The sequence below is a fragment of the Protopterus annectens genome, chromosome 14.part0 (genome assembly GCF_019279795.1).
Source record: "Protopterus annectens isolate FY-2018-M chromosome 14.part0, PAN1.0, whole genome shotgun sequence".
NCBI lineage: Eukaryota > Metazoa > Chordata > Ceratodontiformes > Protopteridae > Protopterus > Protopterus annectens.
In genome coordinates, this window is record NC_056748.1 from 184,649,121 (window position 1) to 184,664,065 (window position 14,945).

The 14,945-nt window shown below is 37.3% G+C and overlaps 1 protein-coding gene across 3 annotated transcripts in view; it reads left to right on the plus strand.

The window, feature by feature from the left end:
• FAF1 (Fas associated factor 1) overlaps positions 1-14,945 on the plus strand; it is a 5,915,525-nt gene that overhangs the window by 4,824,782 nt on the left and 1,075,798 nt on the right. The gene's annotated exons all lie outside the window — the stretch shown is intronic.

Sequence of the window (14,945 nt, forward strand, 5' to 3'; positions counted from 1 at the left end):
GTTATTTTGGGGTCTATGAACATAACCCATTGTGTTTTCCTTTATTTGTGTTGTTGAGGACAGTGTTAGTTTGTATTAATGCAGCAGGTGAAGTGCTTCATGTTGATCTAAAGCCTTTGCTGTCTGTCTGAGAAGATATCGTGCCATGAGATGTAGATTTTTGAGATTTGGTTTTAGATTTTTTTTCAAGGAGTTTAAGTAGAGGGTATATCGGTTGGTTATTGGTCTGTAGTCCTCAACTGTTTTGGGGGAAAAATTTCTGGTAGTGGGATTATGGAGACTGTCTTTGAAAAGGGTAGCACAAGTGGACAAGCATAGTGTATAGTGAGTGGTTAAATGTATGATTTAGTGGTTGCTTTCTTCCATTTTTAAGTATTAGAAGAGGACATAACATACAAAAAATGTGCTTGTGAGTTAGAGGGTATTATGTTAAGTTCATCCTGAACTTTATTTAGTAATGTTTCTAAAGTAAAAATTTGGATAGCTAAGGTAGGTATGCAGAATATCTATAGGTGTGGGCATGGTGACCTGCTTTAGTGGAATTTGAAAATGCTGTTGTACTCTGCTTATATTGTGTTTTATTTTTTGGTTGACTCTGTCTAACATTAACAATTTTGTCACTGCATAACTTTTTTAACTGTACTCCAGAGTTGCTTTGAATTGTGCATTTGTGACCATTGAAGCTGTGTAAAGTAGCTGGATTTAGCTGAGTTACTACTAATATGTACATATTTTTATAGCATTAAGAAGATTTGGTGTTTGCTTAGATTGTTGAGGTCTTACTTTAATTCTTTCTATGCTTTATCTTTGTTTTCTAGCTGTTGAGAGATATTATTAAACAAGCCAACTTTGGTGGCTTTTAGTTTGTTTTTACTTGGTAAACTGCATTTTGTGGAATTAGAATGGTAATAAATATAGGTAATGCATCCTCAGGGCAACTAGAAGAATAAAGGGGCTCACAGTACTGGCATCATGAATTAGAGCATCCTCTAAGCATTCTGTAACTTGTCTGATGGTTATGCAGTGAGGGGTTAGTTTGACTGATCATAGGAGCCAAGTAGTTAATACAAGGCAGAAATCTATAAGGTAAGGACAAGTACTGAATTGCATTCATCAGCAAAGTTGGCACAAATAATGTCCAGTAGTGTATATTTATTTGTGGATACGTTTAATCTAGTTCCTGAGGCAACCACTTGTGTAAGGCTTTTGTATAATAGAATTTTTTTTTTAAGTTTGATCTTGACAGGGCCATATAAATTTAGAATATAATCCCCTATTACGATTAACTTGCTATGATTGGTAATGGAGGCAATTGATTCTAAGAAGCTTTCTAGTTTTATAAAGGTTGCAGGTGGTGGAATATAGATTGTGGCAGTAAATATTTTAGTATGACCTGAGTCTGTAATTTGGGTAAGTGACCAGTTGGGCTCTTTGTCTTTGCAAATATTACTGTGTGCAATACATGTATGACATAGGTTGGTCCTGGTCTTCTGTCAGTGAAGGTTGTGTAGTTTTGTGTAATTGATGAGGGCATATAGGGATTGTTTTTTTTTTTTTATCAAGGATACAGTAATGCCTAATACAGAAGGGTAGTTGCACTCTAAGCAAGTTTCCAGCTGAGTCCACTTATTAATTCCACTCCATGTTCATGGTTACAAATCAAAGTTGTGTAACTGAATGTCACAAGAAAGCATACGAGGGACTCTGGTTGGCCTCATCCCACTCTAACTTTTTTCTCTGTAATTATTTGTTCCCAATACCTTGGGTTTCTTTGCTAATTTTTTTCTGATAAGGTTCATCTCTCTCTCGCCTATTTTTGTACCATGCTTGTAGTTATCTCTACTGATAAAATCTCCTTTCCCGGTCTAGCTTAGTTCTCAAAATACTTGAACCAAGAGCATTTTGTGTCCTTAAACACTTGTTCTTTTAGATTATTTCAAAATAATCAAAGTGTCTCTTGATTCCTCACGTCTGTAGGTAGTCAATTCCAAACAACTGGACCTAGCATAGATGTAGCTTTTTCTCCTATGTAGGTTTTAAAAAAAAATGTCTAATGAAGGTAATGCTATGTTTATTGCTTCATAGATGCTTACTAAGCTAATGACCACAAGGGCCATTTTAAGCCTAGCCATGCATCACAAATCTCTGACAAGTTTTGGTACCCTTGATTAGTGTAAGCAGAGGCTCGGGAGATGAAACATTTACAAGCAGGGACCTGGGAGATGAATCATTTACAAGATGCCTTTGTTCATTGGAGACATAGATAACCAAACCAGGGATGAATTTTCTGCTCCCCATCCAGTTGTCCAAGTTACACTTAAATTGGATTAGAGAGGAACTCTGCTTCACATGGGGAGCCTGTTCCAGAGAAGGGGTAGTTTCTGTGATACATACCTGTCTGTCCAGCAGGTCCTAGTTATATCACAGGCAAGGTTTACGTTTTTAGAATGGGTAGTTCTGGTGCTGTTTGTTTTGTGGATATGCAGGAGGTCCATCAGAGTACAGTCTGACAATGCGATGCATAGAGCTCTCAACAGCCTTTAGGAGACAGAATGCAGGGATAGGTCCTTCAGGTGGTCTGCATAAGACATGTTACTTATGCCCTGTACTCTTTTAGTGAGGAGTGTCTGTGGACTTTACTAATTGCTGGATATGCCTTGTTGGGTACATACCAAAGGGGGCATTGTACTCAATAATTGGTCTGATGAATGCCAAATACAGTGGAACAATGACTTCCTTTGACCTAGATGCCATACCTTTGTTTATGAGTTGCACAACATAGAATGATTTCCTCACTACTGTAGACATGTATTGATCAAAGGCTAGATTACTGTGTGTGTGTGTTCCCAAGTCCTGACTACTAGGTAAACTCTTAGGGCTGTGTTGTCAAAATGATAGTTACCAGGGGTAGATGACTTCTCGAAGGATGCTATTATGCATTTCTTGGCATTTAGTTTTAGTCCATGCCTCTGACGCCAGTTGTTTATCAATGTCAGCCCTTCCTGGAGAACATTTGTGTCAGTGGGGAATTCATTGACAGCTCCTAATTTTCAGTCATCTGCAAATGTAGTCAGTAAGAGGCCATTGATATTATCATTGACTTCAGAAAAGTAAATGCCAAAAAGAAGCAGTCCCAGGACCGATATCTGAGGGAGTCCCATTTGTGACTGGTCTCTTCATAGCGGTGGACTCCCCAATTTTAACTTCATGGGTCCTGTGAGCCAGCTGGCTTATCCACTGGGTGACATAAGGATTTGTACTTGACCTCTCAAGTTTGTCAACAGTGCCTGAGTGGGGTATTGTGTCAAATACCTTGGCCAGGTCAAAGTAAGCAGTGTGAACCATTTTGCCCTCATCCATTGCTTTGGTGACCTTCCCTTGATGAACCAAACTGGGTTGAGTCCAGTGTTTGGAGGTTTCCTATATCATTATTGATAATTTCTGTTATGATTATTTACATGACTTTGCATATGAGACTAGTAAGACATATGGGTCTGTAGATGGCCCACCTTTGTGCAGAGAGATGGCTGTTGCTGTTCTCCATTAAGGACCTGCTTCCTAGTGATAGCAGGGAGAGTTATAGTTGATGATATTTCCTGAGGCAAGGTTGAGGGGGAGAGAGGGGTAAAGTTTGAGATTAATTTGTTGGCCAGTAGGTTTGCTATATCTTCTGGCTCAGTATATGTGACTTAATTTACAATGAGCTCTGTACACAACTGTGTATTGCCTTTGAGGCTATGGGCATAGCTAAAGAATACCTTGTGTTTGTCCTTGGCCTGGGAGGCCACATTCACCTCATATTTGGCTTTGGTAGACTTTATTTGTCCTCTGAGTTGTTTTTTAGTTTGACGAGAGTACTTTTATCCTGTTTTGTACTGCACCTCCTAATTTTTGCCATGACTTTCCTCCTTCTTTCTAAGTGTATATTTAGGCTGTTTGGTTTGTAATTTGTTTTGTGGGAGAGTTGGGGGCAGAATTCCATTTCTAACTGTTTTTAGATTTGACAGCTAAGTAGAAGTATAGCTTTTTATTTACTCTACTGTGGAAGTTGGAAATGATGAATTCGGAATTTTGCATAAAGTACAAATCTGTAGATTTTGTTTATAGTATGTATTTTACATATGTTTTTGCTGGAACGTAAGGTTACAAGATGGAGCCTTTATTCAGTTTTAGTGATAAGCAGGGATTAGCACATTTTCACTAAAGTACAAGCTGTAGGGGTGAGAAGGTATGAGATTCTGTAGCATGGATTTGCTAGTAATATTGTCAGTATGCTTGGATAATGAAAGAGTAGAGTCCAAGGTGATACCTAGGTTCATCTGTTTTGTTTTTACTTGTAGTGGGTTGCTGTCTATATCAGTAAAATTTGGAGTTTTTGTGGGACTGCTTGCTAGGCACATCTCGGGGCTGTAACTGAAAAGTCTAAACCATCCGTGATGACTGCCTCAGTGATAGTCCCTCTTGATTCGCTCTTGCACACAGAAGAGTGAACAGCAGAAGGGAACCGAAAACTTAATCCAGGATAACCAACACTGACTCCATTCTCAGAATGTGGTCTATTTTTGTGTTACAGGAGAATTCTACAAGGGTGCTGATAAACTGTTTTCTGCCTGAACATCACTGAACACATTCTTACTCGGGGAGACAAGAGAGCAAAACAGGGCAGAGATTTGCACTAAAGAATGTGAATAAGGAGTCTTTCAAAGGCTACTTGACACACAGATTACAAATTCCTTTTCACAGCTCAGTAACTGTTTTATTTGAAATTTGAAGTTGTCTCTCTCTGTGATATATTTATCTCACTAATATCCAGGCATGAGGCACTTGCAACTATTAGTATTTGTCAACTTATTGATATTTGCTGCACTCATATATTGTAAAATATTATTTACTGTACACTGACATGAATTTTATATTCCAAATGTTGCTTATTGCTTTTTACAGGGAACACTATTTTTTGTAATCTGTACTGCTTGTTCAGTTAAAAGCTACTGTTATACTTTACTTTTCATTTTTATACTGGAAAATGTTGCACAACTACTTGCAACACCCACTCGCCATCCCCCAAATTATGCATTGTTGAGTTGGGTTTCAGCCTTTTTTTTGTTGGGATGTTCAACCTATTTGATTCAGATGTTGTTGGATTGGATTGGATTTTTATATGGTATTGTGACTGGCTTTGAATTTACTCTTGATAGATGATCCAGACTCATTTACTTTCCTGTCCTTCTATGTGGAAGTGGAAAAGCCTGAACCCTCACTTCATATGACAGTTGAAGCCTTCTCTCTCAGGATATGCTTAGCCATTCAGCTGTCACAGGAAGAGAGAGGGAGGAGAGTCTGAGCTTTTGAATGCTGGCCAGTATGGGGTTATATGGTATTATGACTGGTTATGAATTTACTCTTGCTAGATTATTCTGGCTTCAGGTACTTTCCTTTCCTTCTTTGTGGAAGCAAAAAAGACTGAATACTCACTTCCTGTAACAGTTGAAGGCTTCTCTCTTAAGTTATGCGTAGCCAGTCAGGTGTCACAGGAAGAGGGAGGGAGGGGAGTCTGAGCTTTTGAAAACTGGCCAGTATCTAGTTCCCTTGGCAGATAACCCAAAATGCCACTGAGGCAGTGAGGATTTCGAGCATCTACTGATACAAGTAAGTCAGACATGTACAACTGTCTTTCTTAAATGAGGTGACATCAGTGGTTGGAAAGTAAAGTGTTTGATAACAAGCATAAGAAAACAGAAGGAGTAAGTCAGACAGCAGTGCCAGCTAAGGCAGAATGAAACAGGAAAAACTGTTGGAGTATCAAAGACCATGTCTGAGGAAAGTATGACTAGGAAGGAAGAAATTTTATAGAAAAGTTGGTGAACAAAAAAAAAAAAACAGAAGAGATGGTAAATGTTAAACGTGCTACTACATGAATACTTCTCAGAACTTATATAAAAGGTGAAAGGAGATTTATCTTTTATAGTCACTAGTGGTGGTCATAATAGACAGAGATTGCATTCATTTCTTAAAGGAAATGGTCATGAAGGTGTTTTAAAAAGTGAAGGTAAATAAGGCAGTGGAACTGGATAAGATGTATCCTAAAATTATTACAGAATGGAGACAGAACTGGTAATACTGCTAAAGTTTCAACAAATTATGGGATGAGGGCGGATTTTTTGAAATCTGAAAGGGAACAGATATGTTCCTCTTCATAATTGTGGAAGTAAAAGAGAAGTGAAGAATATTATAGTTTAATCTCACTTTCAAGTAAAATCATTGATCTACTACTGAGGAACAGAATTGTGGTGTATATAGAAGTCACTGAGACACACATGGAGAAATTAGATGAAAGCTAGCATGGCTTTGAATGCCATGTCAGATAATTTTATCAGAGTTCATTGACTTGGGAATCATTAGTAGTAAAGGAGCTGTAGATGTTACTATAGATTTAGACAAAACATTTGATGCAGTACCATACAAGAAATGCATGAATATACTAAACAGTGTCATTATGTGTCACTGGTATAATCACATGAAAGTTGGTGCAGAAGGTAACAGTAAATTACCCAGCTTAGTCAATAATTAAACCATTTTTTTCAGTGTATAAAGCAGGTCTTAAGGAAAAGTATGCCTTTTACTGATGACAGAGAGATGTACAACAGACCTGGTACACAGGTAGGTGCAGAAATGATATAAAGGGGGATATAGCCATACTGTAGAAATGGTCTAAGGCATGGCAGCTTAAGTTCAGTACAGAATGCAAAACAGTGTATCTAGAAACTGGTTATTCACAAGAAGAGTAGAAAGAAAGAGGAGAAGTAGTAGAAATAGCTGAATTTGAAATGACCGGTAACTTCTCAAACCAGATTACTTGAAAGGTATTTCTGCAAAGTAGCAAAGGTGGCAAAAGAAGTAATGACACAGAAAGGAAGGAGCATTAGAAGTGGGAAACAAGCTGTTATTATCAATCTTTATAGACATCAAATAAGATGTAGGCGGTGGTGGTGCAGCTCAAAAGAAGTAATGATACAGAAAGGAAGGAGCATTAGAAGTGGTAAACCAGCTGTTATTGTCCGTCTTTATAGACGTCAAATAAAATGTAGGCTGCGGTGGTGCAGCTGTTAGCATTGTTGCCTCACAGCAAAAGGTTCTCCAGTTCGATTCTTGTCTGGAGCGCCTTCTGTGCAGAGTCTGCATGTCCTCCCCGTGGTCGAGTGAATTTAAAAGACATGCAGGTAGGTGCGTGTGTGGGTGTGCCTTCTTTGAAGGTTGGGCGCCGGGCTGGCAACTCGACACCATAAAAACTCACTGCCAATCATTAGCGGACCAGAGTTCTTCTGTGGCGACCCCTAACTGGGAAAAGCCGAAAGAGAGAAAGATAGATAGACATCAAATAAGACCTCATTTAAAATATTATGTGCAGTACTGGAAATCTCATTTCAGTGAGATTTAAGCGAAATAGAGGCAGTGTGTAGAACAGCAAAAAATTATGTATGATCACAAAAAAAATCTTATAAACAGAGACTCAAAATTTAGCATAAATGGTCTTTAGGAAATGAAACTGTTGAGGAATGTAAGAAAGCAGGGGAAGATGGAACATTCTTTTAGACATGATAGTATGAGAACATGCTCAAGAGAGAGATGAGCATCCTTTCCAGTGACATAGAGTGATAAATCCCCAACTACAGCCCAGGGGGCCCAGGTTCAGTTAATGACTCCAACTACAGACAGAGCAGCACTGAGGGTTGGGTGCGCCCATCCTAGGAGTGGGAGCTTGCTGATAAAACTTTCTAAGGGGGAGCATGGTCCAAAGAGGGGAATTGCCCTCAGATGCACCTAACAAGCATGTGGGGTGAGGAAAAAGAAAAGAAAACTGGGTAGGGCATATAAAAAATAACACCGAATGGCAGCACAGATGGCCGACCTCTGAGGATGCTCTTAAGATCAATGACCGGCCACAGCAACACCAGAGCAAGTCCACGGGTGGGGTTAGGAGTAAGTTGGTAGATCTGGTGTTGATGTGGGGCACTTGTGGCCAAGTCAGTATGAGTCCAAGCTGACCAAAAAATTTAAACAAGAAAAAAAAAAAGCTAGTAGTTTTCACTGAAGGTCTGACAGATGCTATTAACAGTGTACCCAAAGAGACAGAAGCATCAACAGCAATAACATAAGAATGAATGGGAATTCAGTTGTTATCCTGATTTTAAGAAGAAAGAAAATGGCTGCTGTTAAAGATGGCTCTTTAGTTTATCAAGAAGGTGGGGAAAATGGGCAGACTAGGTAGCCTGACTGGTCATTATCCTTTAGGAGTACACATGTGTGTTCACTTCTTTCTTCTGTTGGTTTTGTTTCTTCACTTCAAAGTTAGCTTTTTCTTCTGTTGTGTTTTGTAACCCTCAGGGGTTTATACATAAGATGTCTCAACAGCTGATTGCCAGCACCCAAATCCTCCTCATCCTATATGCTACTTATTCCCTGCTTTATTTGTAGTCACCGCTGATGTTTTTGTATTCATTTTTCATTCTTGCTGCTCTTTCCATTAATGGTCACATCATCAAGGCAAGGTTAGAGAAGATTTAGTGCTCTTCAGGGGGAAAAACTTAAATATTACTAACTGCTCACAACCTATATTATAGACCATCTCCGTTAACATCTTTGTAAGAATTACAAAAAGCTCAGTAGTGTTTAGATGTAGATGTTGCATATATATAAGGCAGCATTGGTAAGCACCTCTCTATTGTAAGAAAAGTGCTTAATGAAGTAGTACTGTTAAGCTGTAGTATGATGCCAGAATATAACAACGGCCAGTCTTGGCCACCACAGAAGAGCAGTGAGATGCTAAAGCAGCACTAAAAATTCTAATGAACTTCAAATTGATGTGTGTCACTGTGAAGTGCATTATATCTTTTTTACAGGATCAAACATTTTGCTTCTGGATGCAAGCCATAAAACATTTTGCTCTGCTATTTTTTTTTCTAATTATTAGTACTGTGGAGTTACTAGAGCTTCATATGCTTCAGAGAATTGTGAGCAGGTCTCTCCATGGTTTCTTGACACCCATATCTTGAACATACAATTTGGTTATGATTAGAGATCCACTCATAATCCTCTTTGTTATAATGAAGGCATAGGCTCCTGGGGTCTGAGTGGAGAGATGGAGAAATCGTCAAGAAAAGGAAAGTAGTTTTGCTGGAATGTCTTGATGAGTACTTTACACGGTGAACCCTGTTTTCACAAAATCTCACCAAGACACTGTTATATAGACCGTATCTTGTACAGCATATGTCATGGAGAGAGGTTCATTAAAAAATAAAAAGATAGCTGGGTGCACAGATCCCAGGATAAAAAAAGTGCTGAATCCTGGTTTACACAGTGGTGCTAGGAGTGGAAAAATGGCAGTGTAGAATCATCAAGACATGGAAGCATTCCTACAGTTGGGTTAAGCCAGGCTCAGTGGGAGGATGACCTCCCCTGTTGTAGAAGGAACTAGTAATCCACAAAAACCACAAAAGATGACAGAGCAATAAAGATGACAGCATGAACTTTTGTGGATAAGGAAGAAATTATGTATTACTGTTATGGAAGATGCCTAAAATTTCCAGATAGAAGATATTCAAAAAGACTGAGAGAAATTAGAGGAAAAATACTTGCGTAAAAATATTGTCAAAAAATTTAGTTGCAGATTTGTGTTCATTAATATATAACAGATCCATGAAAAGCATTACACAGACACATTTTGGGCCACCTGGAAAAAGAAGTGACAGAGGAAGTTTGAAAATATAAAGAACAAAACCCAGAGATTTTTGAAATGTATAAAAAAGAAGCAAGAACAAGGGAAACAGAGATCTGATATGGTGCAATATTTAAGCAAAGGAGAAGGTCAAACTAATCAATAAAAAAACAGCTTCAAATGTATTTGAAGGGAAATACAGGCAAAGGCACCCAGATATGGAAAATATCACAATATAAAAAATAAGAAAACAAGCAGGAAATGTAGAACAGAAGATTAGTAATGGAGAAGTTAAAGAAATAGAAACTGAAGTTATGGATTCCCTGTGAAGTGAAGGATTTAATATAGAAAATCCAACACAGGTAATGTCACAGCATGATGGAACAATGAGTTCCCAAACTAAGGAGAAACAGGTGGAGCAGGAGGCTTCTGATGACTTGCCACCTGATAATACTCTGCAACCTTCTGCAGGAAACTGGTACAAAAATTCAGTTGTATGAGAAGTTGTATGGGAAGGAGCAGGAAACTGTGGCAACTCTGACACAGACAGTGTTGTGGAGTTCACATATGAAGGAGCAGCAGATGACTCAATACATCTGAAGAGGATCTGTCACAGGAAGATGTATTCCAGCTTTCTGTAGAATGCCTGCAGAAAACACTGCAAAGAATGTGCTCTCAGTTTAGAAGAAAATGATCTAAGGGAAGAGCTGCTTGATTTAACAGAGATGCATAGATATATTAAGATCAATGAAAGAAACAAATTACAGAAAGTAAATAAGCCCCAAAATGTTAAAAGTCTGTTAAAACAGATGAACAGAGTAATCAAGGCATTAATAAAAATCCATGTGTTATAACAGAAGTAAATTGGATATATTAATGTGCAGCTAAATTAATAACAGATAAAGTCTTAACACAAAAACATAGAGCAATAAGAAAAAGGAAGTTAAGAAGTAAAATACTACCATGGAAGCATCAAGTAGAGACAACTTTAAAACAATTAAGATAAGAAGTTTCATTGTTAGAAGAATATAGAACTGGGAACAAACAGATCATCAAAAATATTTAGAAAGGTAGACGTAAAAGCAACACAGAGTATAAAAACAAGCCAGGATCTGTCATGCAGTATTGTAAACAATAAACTAAAGATATCAGCACAGGCAGGAAAACCTAGAAGATATGAAGATAAATATGAAGGAAAAATACAAAATAAGCAATTCATTAATGACCCAAAAAGTTTTATAAAGAGCTGGGAAACAAAACAAAAACACCACCAGAAAAAGAGGAAATATACTCATTCTGTTGAAATATTTATGAAGACCCTGTGGAACATAACAAAGATGTTGAATGGACAGAAGAATTAAATGAAACAGCAAGGAGTTTAAGTGTAGAGTATAGAGTATATGAAATGGGATGAAGTAATGGCCAAAAAAATTGAAATAAAATTAAGGCAATTATAAAAAGGAGAAGAATCTAGGTATGGCATGGATAGATTACAAAAATGCATTTGACAGCATCTCACATTCATGAGTAAAGGAGTGCATACAGATGTCTAAGATGCACATTGTGTTGATGAATTACATAACAATGACCATGAAACAATGGCAAACCACTTTGCAGCTAAGCCATGACAAAGGGCAAATTATTATCTCAGGGATAAAAATTCAAAGAAGGATATTTCACAGCGGTTCTGTGTTACCGCTGCTGTTTTGTCTTACCCTTAACCCATTAAGCTGTGTACTTTACAGATCAGGCCATGGTTACAATTTGGCTCAACCTTGTTTAAAGACTTCTTGTCTACTTTTTGTGGATGAGTTAAAACTGTATAGTTCATCAGATTAGGAGTTGAGAGCACAACTTCAAGTGGTTAAAACTTTCTCAGGTGATAAGTGAATGTAATTTGGTCTTGATAAATGTGCAAAAGCAATATCTAAAGTAGGAACATTGCGTTAATAAGAAAATATCAATCTGGGACAGGAATGTGATGTAAAGAAACTTGAGCAGGAGAAAATATATAAACATTTGAGAATTGATGAAGGATAAAACATGAGCAAATGTGAATAAAACCTAGTAAGGAATACAACAGAAGACTAAAATTAATATTTATTTATTTTATTTATATGTTTGACATTTGTTTAGCAGGATTGTCCGTCTGGGTCAGAAGAACCCATTTTCAGCAGAGGCCTGGGGAGAAAATCTCCAGTAGTACAGACTACAATGTTCATAGAAAATGTTGTTGTTGTTTGTCTTTTGGCTTTTCCCGGTTACGGGTCGCCACAGCGGAACTCCGGTCCGCTAATGATTGGCAGTAGATTTTCACGAACGCCGATGTTCATAAAAAATAAAATATAAAAAATTATTACAATGCACATAAATAAAAAAACGAATACAGTTGTATCTGAGGAATCAACACAAGTCAGTATTTGAAACATTATCACAGGAAATCAGACATATGTCAGTTATATAACCTGGTCTTAGGATATCTCTACAATCTATTTGTAGGATCTCCAAGATTTAGTACGTGGTTATAGTTGGTGAACAGGAATATATATATATATATATATATATATATATATATATATACATATTGCCAGAACAGACAATTGTATATACATATAATACATGGAATATAGTCTGGCCATTACAGAGATACAGTGACAGCATAGTTATAGGAAATGGAGGGTGGATTAATAGATGAGGAAAATATTATGGGGCTGTTTGTTAAATGTAGGTGGCGTTAGTTTAAATAAATAATGATTGCAAGAGAAAACTCTGGAAGGTAGAGTGTACCGAAAGAAGAAGGGAGAAAGAGGGAAAAAGTGTATGGGAGATGTGCCAGGAGTAGAGCATGAACATGTAATACTGAAAACAGCCTTTACATCTAGGAATAAAGTCCAAGCTGTAAACCAGTTTGCTCTTCCTGTTCTAACTTACAGTTTTGGGGTAACTGACTGACCCTAAAGGATACTGAATCACTTGGACAGGAAAACAAAAAAAAAATGCTTCACACTTATCAAATTATATATAAAAATCAGTGTACACCAAGATTATATTGCATGTATAGATCTGCAGTCATGGAATGGTGTATGTATGTGCTGACCTCATCAGATCCAAACTTAGTGAAGATTTTAAAATATGAGGAGAAGAAGTCTAAGATGACTTTCCTGTTTAGTTTAGCAAAAGAATAACGTTGTTAAGTGTGAATGGAAAACAAACCAGAGGTAGACAAAAATCAGACAGCAACTGAAGCTGTCAAAAAAACAAAAGAAAGAATATAACGAGAAGGATCATACAAGAAGGAAAGGGCATAAATGTCGTAATTACAGAAATCTCCTGGAACACCCTCATGTTGATCAGAATTTGATGCAGGAATAGTTAAGGAGAGGTGAAATTAAACCAAAAGATGAAAGGTTAATAATGATGAACCAGGATAGTGGACAATATACACTTTGGTTTACAAAGTCCATTGAGGATGTGGGAGAAACAGACAAATACAGGTTCAGTTCTGTAAGAAGAACTGGAAACAGTCACACATCTTGTTGCTGGCTGTGATACACTCGTGTCAAAAGTCCTGTATGCTGAAATTATCACTTGTAACATAGGCAAATTTACATTAATATAAAAGTAATCAAACTATAGTAACAAACATTATACATCATGTATATTGCTATATAGCCTATAACCTAAGCAATATTAAATAAATTATTCAATTCTTTCTTTTTTTAAACAAGAAACATTTTCATTAAATCATCATTTACTATATAAGCAATCATACATTTATATAAATGAAAACAAACCACACCGACACAGTCCTACTCGCAAGCATTTTGCATCACAAACCATAATGACACTCTCCCATTTGCAAACATTATACATCCACTTACAATCTACTCAGTCTTTCTCACTCAAACATTGCATAGCTCATTTATGTCCTGCTGCCTTTTAGGCCTCATTCCTCCCTTGTATGTACTGTTCCCACAGTTCCCATTTTTTCTTATGTAGTTTGCTCCTACCCTTTTTTAAAGATCGCATTTCCAGTTATTTTATCTCTGTTACTATATTCACTACTTCCAGTATAGTAGGTTTAGATTTTTGATTTCTGTTTTCTAGTAATTGTTTTTTTGGCAGTCGCCATTATTAGACACAGCAAGGCCTTATCCTGTCTAGGCAATTCCGATTCTTTGTTATAGCTCATAAAAATCATCTCCTTCGTCAAACTAATCTGCCTACCCTGCATCTCCAACAGTGCATCCCGCAAGGAATCCTTAAAATTCTCCAACTCACTGAACTCCTAGAAAATGTTTTGCCAGTTACTACTTTCTCCTGCTTTACACCTCGAATATTTACTGTCTACCTGAGGAAAAGTTCTCTACAGCCTACTTGGGGTATAAAAATACCTTTGTAAACATTTCCAGGCAAAAATCCTAAATCTTCTAGATTTTGTTGCATGTTTGGGAGACACACATATATCCTCATTGTGAATTGCTTATCCAATTTCTCTTCCTAATCCTTTCTAACCTCCTCTGATTGAGTCTTATAGTTATCGTGCAATATTTTGTATACTCAACTAATTATTCATTTTTTAATGGCAGCTTCTGTTCTAGATTCTATTAAAAATTCTACCAGTGCTGGTCTTTCGTTTAGGACCCCCCCCCCCCGTTTCTTTCTCTTTGCCTATACTCTGATATCAATCCCTGACCGTGAACTCAATCTCTAACCTGCAGTCCAAATAAATTCTTGGTGTCTTCCCACTCTGTCATCTTTCCCTCTCTAATTATTTGCTCCTGCAAAGAGCACTTTTTACTGATAGCAAAGACTGAAACAGTGGAATTTCATGAATTTTAATCATAACCTGACTTAGGAATGTGGTACATTACTGTCATGGTATTAGAAACTCAAAACACTTGGAGAAATTAAACTGGGAGAATGTATAGACTCAAGTATTGCTTCATAGTAGCCTAAGTTTGTACTTTGCTGGAATGATTGTACCGCTGTTTTCCTGCATTGCTGTAAAGTCATGCTTAACTGCATGCAGGACATAATGTAACTGTGTTTTTTCTCTCTGATCTGTTGAAAATAGCATTCACACTAGAGTACCTTATAGCTGATGACAGTTTGTGGATAGCTGCTCTCCTCATTTCCTCTATCATTTTCCATCTGGATTATTTTAAAAGTATTCAATAGAGCCAAGTTTCTGGATCTTAGCGTTTGCCAATCCTCCGTAATGATTTTT